We start from the raw sequence: 12,631 nt of genomic DNA, 5'->3' as shown, positions 1-12,631 counted from the left end.
TGCTGGTATATAGCCTGATGGATGGAAGCCTGGATATGTCGCAAGAAGCTTGCAAAATGTTGCTTGACGTCTTTGTGCTTGCAAAGCAGCAATATAGTGATTTTGTACGCGACGCACATTGTTGAGCTGAGTTGAGTGGTAGGCTGCTGATGGGTTTAGCCTTGCAGTAGATGCGGGCAATTGCTCGACCGTAGCGACACTAAAATACATAAATAATATAAATCAGACATAGACCTCACAACTATACATAGTCACTCCTAAGGTCACCATGTGGAGGCCAAATCCGTGTCCTGCAGGTAATTTAAAAGAAGGCGAGAAACCTCCCTACTATGTAACAGGTTCCCGCGCGCGAATACAGTGTCCTGAAGAGAACTGTGGGGAATTCCTGTCTTCTTGAGGGACCTGAATAACGCACTCCTTTCCGCGTTATACAGAGTACAACACATAAGGTGATGTTCTATGTCACCGCACACACCACACGTTGAACATAATGGAGACAACGCCAGGCCAGTCTTATATATCCACGCAGGGGTACGAGCAGAGCCCGTGCGAATGGCTTGGTTTCTTTTGGGACCCTTGGTCACACATGGCTTGTGAGGTGAGCTCCACAAAGAGCTCAAGTGGCACGACACCGCTTCTCTGAAAAGTCTCTTGCCCTCTTGAGGCACTTTTCTCAAAGGATTCTCAGGTAGCGCTCTATGGGCGAGGCTGTCCGCCATCTCGTTGCCTATGATACCTATGTGCGAGGGCGCACATTGGAGTCGTATGGAGAAGCCTTTGATATGGATATTGTGCACCGAGCGTAGGGAGCTTAGACATAAGGCATCAGTAGGGAATCCGTGCTCTAAGCTTTGAAGGGCGGATTTCGAATCTCTAAGAATGACAATAGGTTGAGGCGTACAAAACCGTAGCTTCTTTAGAGACAAGGCCAGAGGATCTAGTGCAGCTGCTTCTCACATTCCCTCTTTGAAGTATGATTGGTCGGTTCGCTTCACTGCAGTCGTGTCCTCCACAACGGCCGAAGGCATTGCCATTGAGGTGACGCACATTTCGAGTGTGTGCTCTAAGGTTGTCAATTGTTATGCACGTTGGAACAAAGTAGCCTGTAGATAGTATGCTTAGCTTATTTGTTTGACTTCACTCTTGCCAAGCTTCAGTTGTGCAATTACAACTTGTGACCTAACATAAATAATTCAAAAGTCGATGATTGTAAGTTCGTGAAGTATATCCCAAGCAGTGAGCTCATGTTGCATTACCGGCATTGTTTGCGGTAAAAATTACAATTGATGACACAGTTAGAGCACAGCTTGTGGTTAAGCTTCTTGTTCAGACATACTGGTAGACATAAGGACACGAAGAAACGAGCACAAAGAAACACATTGACATCACTGGCACCAAGTACCATCTGGTTTTATTTGTGGAGGCAGGCGAGCAGTTCAAACCACAATCCCTCTTTTTGTGCTAGTGATGAGTCTCACTTGTCCAGGGATTTGTTTTCGCCTCTGAGTGCCATGGAAAATCCGGAATGTTTTCATAATTTTGGTGTACCTACTGCGTTAATATGTGCAGCGCAATCCCAGTGAACTTATGTTGTGAGCACCCAGCGGGTAGAAACGAAACAGAAGTCTGGCTTGTCTAGGTTTTGAAAATGGCAGTACAAAGTGTTGTGGCTGCACCGACAAAGGTCGCCTGTTCTCTTCGGGAAGAAATGTTTTGGGTTGTTTATTCATATGAAGTAAGGAACTGGAGCTGGAATGTCTAACGTCTCATGTTTGGAGCTTCAACTTAGTACTACGAATTGGGAGGAAAATGTGGGCCCTGGCGATTTGGTTAGAAAATAAAAACACTTTATCGCTTACACCTCTGCAATTGACTTTGCATGCCACACCACCAATAATACGTTCCATAGAGGATAACAAAATCAGGCTTGTCTTCTTTTCCAAGAAATACCAAAGCATTATATAGACTTGCAGTGCCATTGCGTATTTGCAACTTGAAAGAATTAAAGAAGTTGACGGCTACTAAAATACAGGAAATATTAAATTAGCAGCTGATATTGCAGCAGTGAAACATCATCAGCATGAATCACTCATAGAATCTTCGGAAAATTGAGTGATTTTTTAAAAGTAATATTGGGCATGGACAGGGGTAATACTATAATGGGGCACTAACAATAGCATAAAAACAAAATATGCACACGTCCCAATGTGAGTGATCAATCGTGGCAAGTGCTCCATAAAAAAGGGGATGTTTTTTGCCAAGTTAGTTAAATGTGGTTTGATGGCGCAAATGCGGCTAAGGCTATTCTGCGCCAAAGACGAGGTGTATTAAAATTCAGTTTAGGAGGGAAAAGCCTGTGCTAATAATGTATATTTTTAGTTAAAAATCCAGTGTCACCTAGCAATTTACGCAGGTGTGATAATGGGACTAGCGTGTCATCACCTAAAATTAAGCAGGGTGTAAATGTAGGTGAAGTTAATATAAGTTGTGCAAAAGGTCTCGTCTGTGCATTTGAATATGTGTACATGTCAGTAATATATGCATAACTGTTAGTGGTTCCGGGCATTACTCACATTTTGGTGCGTCTTCTTTCGTAAGTAAATAATTGTGTGTGAGGTGAGCGTGCCGAACGCGTAGTTGGCATAAAAGTACTTGGAAGAACCGCGCATGATGATAACATGACTTCCACTCACCAACTATGGGCTTAGTGAGATGTAGCTTGTTGTCGGCACAACGGTCCCATTCGTGTTGCCATTTTGACGTTAAGGCTTTCCTTATCGCGCGGATACTATCTTTATATAAAACTGTTGTCTTTGTTAAGCCTTTGTAAGCTGCAATCGATGCACATCTATCAGCTGCTTGCTTACCCGGTATCCCAACATGGCTTGGAATCCAGCACAAACGCATCGACCGCCCCTGTTTGTTAAGCGCAACCATGTTTAAAATGTCTCCTATCAGAGGCTCACACTAGAGTTCAGATATAGAGTCCTCAATGTGCTTAAGGAATGAATGTATATGACTGCATTTTTGTGTTTGTCAGGTGATAATCTCTTTAACAACAACCTATATAGCGTGAACTTCGGCCGCGAAAAGAGACGCGTGCTGTGGTAATTGAATACTCTTTCCCGAATTTTCCTTTACGTCCCCCACACCCACGTTTTCTTTGGTTTTAGAGCCATCAGTGTAGTATTTCATGTTATCTTGATATTTGTCCTGAAAAGCACAGAATTCTTGCAGAATGTGTTCGTGTGGGGTGTCTCTTTTCTTTAGATTTGTTAACGTCCAGTTACATAACTGAGTGAAATTGTACCACGGGGGCCGCCGTTGTGTTTTTTGGCAATCTTGAGGACCTCATGAGGAGTGTCCTAATCCCGACAATATTGCTCATACCGCAGGACAAGCGGCCTAATTATGTTCGGTTTATTTGCATAGTGTAAGAGTGAGGTGCATCCTGTGCGGATGTTCTAGCATATGTGTAGCGCTGATGACTGAATTCTGAGTACGTCGGAAAAAGTGAGTAACGCTGTGCGATGCTGAAAGGAGGGGTGAATACAGTTAACGTATAAACATTGAATAGGCGATGTTCTGTAGGCACCACTTGACAGTCGCATTCCAAGGTTATGTACTGGATGAAGTCGTCGCATGTAGGACTGTCTGGTTGAGCCGTAAACCACGCAGCCGTAGTTTAAAAGGCTACGCGGAAGAGACCGGTAAATACGTTAAAGACATGTTCAGTCGGAAGCCCAGTGCTTATGAGATAAAATTTTCAGGATATTCAGTGCTTGTCTGAATATTTAGTGTTTTATTGTGGGCTAGAAAGTTTACTTTTTGTCAAAGATCACTCCCAAGAATTATTATTGTTTCACCGGCAAAACGACATCATAGAAATTTAAAACCGGGTCTAAATACAATCCTCGTTTTGGCGAGAAAAGCACTGTAACAGCTTTTTTTTTTTTGAGTAGAGAAGGGGAAGCCCTTTTTCTCAGCCTACTCTATTAGTTTATGTATTGTTGTCTGGAGCTGCCTTTCACATGTTGGTAAGGTTGATGCGCCGCACGCTATTTGCACATATTCGACATATGTGGAGTGATAACAGAGGGAGGGAATAAGTTTGTTAATAGAGTTTATTTTTACTATAAAGAGTGTTATACTAAGTATGCGACCTTGTGGCACGCCGTTTTCCAGGATAATTGCGCGCGAGAGCACAGTGCCTAGACGGATTTGTAATGTTCTGTTGGACAATAATCAGCGAGAAAGTTTAGCATTTTTCCACAGATTCCTAACGCAGCGATGTCACGTAAGATTCCAAATCTGCAAGTGGTGTCATACGCTTCTTCTAGATGGAACGACAGTGCTGTTTGTGTGCGAATGCTTCATCTATTTCGTGTTCAAGTCGGACGAGGTGGTCCGTCGTTGAACACCCTTTCTTATACCTGCAATGATGAAAGTCAATGAAGTTCCGTGTATCAAACGTGAATTTTAATCTCGCATTTAGATACTTTAGACGATTTAGCGAAACAGCTTGTCAGGGCAATGGGTCGAAAGGTGCTTGGGGATGCAGGGGATTTACTTGTTTTTAAAAAAGGCGCAACTATTGGGTATTGAAATCATCAGAAGAAGAAGAATGGGCTGGGGAGCGTTTGGCAGGCATTCTCAGATCATGAACAGCAGGTTGCCATTATCCCTCAAGAGAAAAGTGTATAATAGCTGTGTCTTACCAGTACTCACCTACGGGGCAGAAACGTGGAGGCTTACGAAAAGGGTTCTACTTAAATTGAGGACGACGCAACGGGCTATGGAAAGAAGAATAATGGGTGTAACGTTAAGGGATAAGAAAAGAGCAGATTGGGTGAGGGTACAAACGTGAGTTAATGACAACTTAGTTGAAATGAGGAAAAAGAAATGGGAATTGTCAGGACATTTAATGAGGAGGGAAGATAACCGATGGTCATTAAGGGTTACGGACTGGATTCCAAGGGAAGGGAAGCGTAGCAGGGGGCGGCAGAAAGGTGGGCGGATGAGATTAAGAAGTTTGCAGGGACGACATGGCCACATTTAGTACACGACCGGGTTGTTGGAGAAGTATGGGAGAGGCCTTTGCCCTGCAGTGGGCGTAACCAGGCTCATGATGATAATGATGATGATGATGATGATTGGGTTTTCCAACTTTCTGGCCATGATTCCAGATTCATGTACTCTGTTGCAACATTTAAGGAGAGCACCTACGGATGAGTGGGGAAGGTGCGCAAGCATAGAATAATAAATCCGGCAAGGACCTACTGCAGTTTTTTTGCCAGCACAGAGAACCCTGTTAAGTTCCTGCAAAGTGAATGGAGCGTCGTATTCTTCCCTTGACGTACAAGGAGTTGGAAGTTTCTCCTTGGCTGCGGACAGTTTGTATTGTTAGAACGTGTTTGAATAATTAGCCGAGTCATAGACATTATAGAAATTCTACCCATGTATATTCGCTTGTTCTTGTAGTCTTGTCTGAGTGCCTGAAGGTGTAAGTAAGGGTATCGTTCATGGTGAGTAGTTCCCCCTAAACTTCCTGTCTTGTTCCCACATCCTTTTGGATGTGATGGTGCTGTTATTTGTAGATATGTAATTCTGCCCACACAATATTGCCACCTGTCTCCAAATATATCGAGCTTTCGCTTTGGCTTGTTTGAAATTCAAAAAGTTGTTATGTGTTGGGTATCTAGTTAACATTTCCCAGGTGTTATTTTGCTACTTTTTTTCTTCGGCGCATTCATGTGTCAACCGAAGATACAACTTTTTCCGAACAATGCCCGAAGGTTGAGGTACGGCCTTTTCAGCTAGCATAAAGTTAGTATACAGTTATTATACAATTAGTAAATTTTTCATTATTGTCGTCACTGCTTAGGTCTGTTAAAATGTTCTCCTTCATCCTGGAACTTTCTATGAAAACAGACCAGTCTTCCAGTCGTATATCTCAACAGCGCGGTTTGTGTGATATAATGGGTGGCTTTGATGTGAGGTTGATTATAGCAGGCAGATGATCACTGCCATATAAAGTCTCTAGTATGTCCCATTTAAAGTCAGTAAAAATATCAGGATAGCAAAATGCTAAATCAAGGCAGCTAACATTACGCCAAGTTAGTCAAAAATGTGTTGGCGCCCACGAATTAAAAAGACAGATGTTTGTCAAAATGAAATCTTGGATAAGTTGTCCTCTATGGTCATTCTTATCACTGCCCCAAATATTGCAATGAGCATTAATATCTCCAACTAAACAAAAGTCTTCGGCATCTGGTCAATTCAATTTACCAGGGCTGGAGTTATGAAATGGCTATGGGGAGGGATGTATAGTGAACAGATGGTGACAGTCTTAAATGATAAAACGGTGGCAGCTACTGCTTCTTACGGAGCATTTAATAAAACGTTTCCTGGGGGGATGCCGCCTTGGACAACAATAGCGAAACCTCCTGATAGACGGCTGGAGTGCTTGTGGTTCTTTCTTGCGACAGTAAAACCTTTAAGAAAATGTGTATGTTTGGGTCCTGGGTTCACTTCTTGAAGGCAGAATGCTACACTCTAAAAATAGTTGACCCTTTGGGGTGTATATCTGCCACACAACCATAATCGTCATGTGTCTTGCTTGTGTTTCCTTTTTTGAAAACGCTGCGCTCGATACTTTGCCGTAGAGAATTCTCTGTCATACTGATAACGCACATGCCGTTCGAGACTTGGAAGTACCGGGCTCGCTGCGTTAAAGAAAGGCAATGCGGGCAAGACAGATGACGATTATATGTTGTGTGGCAAAGATACACCCCAAAGGGTGTAAACGCTTCTTAGAGTGTACTGGTGATAACTTATTTATAATGTCTCTGATGGTACCTAGATTGTGAATTAGGCCTCGGCAATCCAATGAAGAATGAAAGCCATTTTATTGCAATTGAGAAAGAAAATGCTTATGCATGTGAGCTTACAAGTTGTAGGTGACATGTAATAAAAAGCTTATTACACTTATGAAGGGCGGTAACCGTTGAGATTACCTGTTCCTTTCTCGGCGCAATTACAAGACATTTCTCCTTCATGGAGCGCTCCAAGGAGCGCGGATTTTTTGGCGTCACTGACGACGGGGTTTTCCAGTCGACCTCCAGTGCCTCCTCTAAGGCGCTGGATGATCGAGAGCCAGGCGCTGCGACGTGCTTCTCTGGCCGTGGAGTTAGGTTCAACATTGGGCCCCGCAGAACTCCGGTCGGCCATCCCGTCTTCTATGATGATGGAGCAGCACTGGCTGCAGTCACCAAGGGGGCGGACGGAGTTTCTACAAGGATACCAGACGTGGACCTTGTAGGCTCCTTAAACCGGTGTGCCGCTGCTCCCTAACACGTCACACTGGCATAGCTCACTTCAGGTAAGTGTCCTAGCCTTTTCCTCGCTTCATAGAATGAAATCGTTTCCTTTACTGTGATTGCGATGATTTCTTTTCTTTTTTCCAGCAAGGGCAGCTCTACGAGTAAGCAGGATGATCGACCTTGCAATTGGCACATAGTGTGGTACCATTACACTTATAAGAAGGATCGTCATCGGCACTACATTTCGCGTATGTTTCTTTGCCTCTGTATGATTGTGATGCATGCCCGAACCTCTGGCATTTGAAACACCGCCTCGGGTTTAGTATGCATGGTCTGACGTTGTTTTTGAAGTATCCTCTATCGAGGGAACTAGGGAGAGTGCTGCTACCAAATGTAAATATCCCATGTTTCATCGGGATCTGTTGGTCATTTCGCCGTAGTGTAATTCTCTGTAGCTTAATTGCCTTTTGCTCCTGAAATCCTTCAAGGAGCTCTTCGTCAATGCGGTTCAGGAAGTCTTCTTCTGGTATAACTTTTCTGCTTGTGTTGTGTGAGCCGTGTGGTGAGATTGTCACTTTAATGTCACCGTAACTCGTGAGTTCAGCGAGCTTTTCTAGTTGATCATTCTTGGTCAGTTATAGGAGGACGTCTCCGCTAGCCATCTTTGAGGCTTTGTAACCAGGTCCAATAGTGATTGCTAGGCATTTACAAACAAGAAATGGTGACAGTTTTCTTACAGTTGTGTTGCCTTCACTATAAATAACATGGTATTTTGGAAATGGGACATCGCTACATTTTAAAAAGAACTGAAAAGTTCCTTCCGTGCCACCTCATTTCAGAGGCCGATTCGAGAGTCGGGGGAACGCTCCTGCCATTGTTTGGTTCCAGAATGTGGCGGCGGTGGTGGCCACCCACCATTGAACCCAACAAGGGGACGCTACAGGTTCCAAGAAACCTGCAGACGCCGGCTATACACCGCCTCTATAGCGTATTGTATATATCCAAGGTTGAATATATTACACATGGTTAACACTTGCTGCCCGGATATTGGGCAATAAGAATTAGTGAGTAGAAGACAAAAAAGGTTGAAAGTGATAGAGAGAAAGAAAATGATTGAAGAGGGGGACAGGAAAAGGCGACTATCGATTTCCCCCGGGTGGGTCAGCGCGAGGTGCCGTCTACGTGAAGCATAGGCCAAAGAGGTGTATTGCCTCCACCGGGAGGCTTTAAAGGTCCAAACACCCGGCGTCTACTCAACCCCCAGGCACCGCTTTCCCCCGAGACGGCTATGCTACGCACGGCTACACGCGGAAGGTTACGTGGTGTCGCAACACACCAAAAGACTGCTGACGCAGACGCCCCTGTGGCTTTTTTTTTTTTTTTTTGTCTAGGTGGGCCAGACACTGCATGCCGGCACACGTCGATCCCTGTTTACTAATGCCGAAAACCTCAATCACTTCCCCCTTAGTTCTCTCATGGGTAATTGCCACTAAATTTGTGTGCTGGAACATAGGAAAGCACCCGCAGCTCTTCACATGTGCAGCCACGTGGCTACGGTAGTCCTTTATCGTGCATGTTGAGTTCATGCACTTCCTCATTGAAAGATTGATAGCGATTGTGCTTATAGATAGTCGTTTCCATCGTGAAGCAAGATCAGCTGGTGCCAGTCGTGATTATATCTGTCTATTTGCCCCTATTTTTCATGCTGTCATACTTCTACCAATAAGTTACCTTGTATACTATTTCTGAAAGCTGCGAGTCTTGGTTACCGGCACTACGAAACATGGTTACTACATTATAAGACGAATAACACATGAAATTCACAGGATGGCTCCTGCAGGTGAACTGGTATTACTACAAAACTTATTACATAGTTGCATGAAAGTCTCGCATTCGCGGCAAAATTAGATTTTGTATGACATATCAGATATATCGCTCATTTTACCTATGTTGCAGGCGCTTAAAATCTTGTTCAGCTAATCAACTTTGATATTCTGTATACCAATATGTTTGCTATTGCAGCTATCGGTTGCTTGTTTGAAAAATGCCTTATATATCGATGCTTACTTTGAGCCTTACGTTTTTCCGAATATTTGTGTGCTGTAAGATTTCGTAAATTGTCCAAGCCTTGCTAACACCGTAACATGCACAGAATACGGCGGATTAAGAATATGAGGGCCCTGGGCTAATGCGCGCATGCAGGCCCCCTTTCCCTGCGCTGAACCCCCCCCCCCCCCAGTCGCCTACTATGCTACTCGAAATATGCCGTGTTTCATTTTAATTCCACCGAATTACAACGAACGAAGTGCGATCAACAGTGTTATTATTTTTATTATTATTGTTATAAGGAAAACAACCAAACTCGCTTGAAACGCGCGCTGTTGTAAACACCAACACATATGTTGACTTTGTGATGAATCTGCATTCTGTTTTCAGCACAAGATAGGCTTTAAGGAAAAGTTAACTGCACTCAAGGCGAACAAGAACGTAGAAAAGACAACAGAGCTCAGATTTTGATCCATCTGAAGGTAGGCTTTGTTTACATCACTAAGTTTAATCCCGTGATGAGACGCATGGTTGTATTCAAAAGATTCTTTATAAAAATTGAAGCACCAGACTGCAGTAATTGTTATACACGTTACTCTATAAATATGCAATAGATATATACAATACTTAAGGCAATACAAATACCATAAAAATGCACTAGAATACAGATGAAAATTACCTACTGTAATTACAAAACATTATTTGAAAATATTGTTACGTGTAGCTGAAGCCCAATGCTATATACACTCTATTTACAGGGACGCTAACGGAAGGCCAAAATGGTGACGATATATCCAGCGGGCCCACGTCGTCTTCCTCCTCCTCAGTGCAGCCACACTGTGGCGGCTGTTCTGTAGCATCAAACCCGGCAGTAGAAGCACCAGTGTTATTCTACACATCCGCGGTTAAAGGTGTGTGGTATGGCTTTAGTCTCGCCACGTGAACGATGTCACTTGCAGCCGACGATGACGCTGAGAGGTCGGCGGGGATGACTTCATACGTGACATCGGTCCCTTGTCGCAATCATAGAGGCGTCCTACAATCCACGGTCGTGGATGGTAGGACGTGCTGAACTTGTGCTTCGCCAAGCAGGAGCGGAGGATGTCCTCGACGACTGCCGACAGAAAGCTGCGGCCACGGTCAGTGAGTAATTGGCGCGGAGCACCGTGCACTAAAATTATGTCATAGAGCAGAAAGTCAGCAACGTCAGTAGCACAACTTGTCGGGAGGGCTCTGGTGATTGCGTACCGCGTAGCATAATCAGTAGCGACGGCGACTCATTTATTTCCGCAGCCCGAGAGAGGAAATGGTCCAAGCAGGTCTAGGCCAACACGGAAAAGAGGTTTCCGGTGGGATGTCGATCGGCTGGAGACATCCAGCTGGAGGTGTGGAGGGCTTCTTCCGGCGATGACAGGGCTCACAAGCGGCAACGTAGCGCCGCACGGAACGGGCGAGACCCGGCCAAAAGAATCGACGTCGTACACGGTCGTATGTGCGCGAGACGCCCAAGTGTCCAGCCAAGGGAGTGTCATGAAGTTGTTGTAGGACAGTCGAACGCAGGTGCGATGGAATTACGAGTAGAAGGTCAAGGCCATGTGGATCGAGATTGCGACGGTATAATGTCCCCTCCTTAAGGAGAACATCCGGAGAGAGGCGTCACCAGGCGTTGACTCCATATGGTCGATGAGGGCTCGTAATGAAGGATCGCGGCGTTGCTCGTTGCCGATTTCAAGCTACTGGGACACAGAGAAAAGGCAAGCGATGGCGTCCGCATCAGTTGGTTCGTCGACGGGGTAGCGGGACAAACAATCGGCATCCTGGTGCAAGCGTCCCGTCTTATATACCACGGAGAAGGTATATTCTTGCAGGCGTAATGCCCAGCGAGCGAGTCGTCCCGTGGGGTCCTTAAGCGAGGATAGCCAGCAGAGCGCGTGGTGATGAGTGACGACACAGAAGGGGCGTTCGTACAAGTATGGACGAAACTTCGCAACAGCCCACACAAGAGCGAGGCACTCGCGCTCTGTGATTGAATAATTGCGCTCGGCGGCTGATAGAAGTCGGCTGGCATAGGCTATAACGCGATCATGTCCACGCTGGCGTTGTGCTAACACTGCTCCAATGCCGTGGCCACTGGCATCAGTTCGAACTTCCGTTGAGGGAGACGGTTCAAAGTGGGCCAGAATTGGAGGCGTGGTAAGGAGAGTAGTGAGCTGCGAAAAAGATCCGGCATGGTCAGGTCCCCAAGAAAATAGGGCGTCTTTCTTCAAGAGGTCGGTAAGGGGACGTGCGATGGTCGCAAAATCCTTCACAAGGCGTCGGAAATAAGAGCATAGCCCTACGAAACTACGAACGTCCTTGGTAGACTTCGGAACAGGAAAATTCGTAACGGCGCGAGTTTTGTCCGGATATAGTCTCACGCCTCTAGCGTCCACGAGGTGTCCAAGGACGGTGATATGGCGGTGAGCGAAGTGACATTTTGACGAGTTCAGCTGGAGACTGGCGCGGCGGAACACGTCAAGAATCGCTGAAAAATGGTCTAGATGCGTGTCAAATGTAGGCGCATAGACGATGACGTCGTCCAGAGAGCACAAACAGGTTGACCACTTGAACCCCTGAAGCAAAGAGTCCATCATTCGTTCGAAGGTGGCGGGCGCGTTACAGACACCGAAAGGCATCACCTTGAACTGATAATGGCCGCCAGGGGTAACAAAAGCAGTCTTCTCTCTGTCCATGTCGTCGACGGATATCTGTCAGTAGCCGGACCGTAAGTCGATAGAAGAAAAATAGGTGGCACCGTACAGGCAGTCTAGAGCGTCATCAATACGTGGCAAAGGGTACACGTCCTTTTTTGTGATTTTATTGAGGTGGCGATAATCTACACAAAAACGCCACGTTCCATCCTTCTTTTTGACAAGTACGACGGGAGAAGCCCAGGGACTACAGGAAGGCTCGATAATGTCCTTTACAAGCATCTTTTTGACTTCCTGTTGGATAACAGCTCGTTCGGACGCAGAAACACGATATGGACGGCGGTGAATAGGGTTGGCATCGCCAGTGTTTATGCGATAGGTCACGACGGAGGTTTGACCTAAGGGTCGATTGTCAAAGTAAAAAATGTCGCGATAGCCTTCAAGAACGCGGCAAAGAGCTTCAGCTTGAGCAGGTGTAAGGTCAGAGGAAACCATCTTCTCAATGTCGACGTCAGTACCGTGCGATGATGTCACGGTATAGGCTGAGCTGTGACGATCTTCCACTGTGAATGG

Source organism: Dermacentor andersoni, chromosome 7 (genome assembly GCF_023375885.2).
Source record: "Dermacentor andersoni chromosome 7, qqDerAnde1_hic_scaffold, whole genome shotgun sequence".
In the NCBI taxonomy this organism is placed as follows: domain Eukaryota; kingdom Metazoa; phylum Arthropoda; class Arachnida; order Ixodida; family Ixodidae; genus Dermacentor; species Dermacentor andersoni.
Note: the sequence above shows the minus strand (reverse complement) of the source record.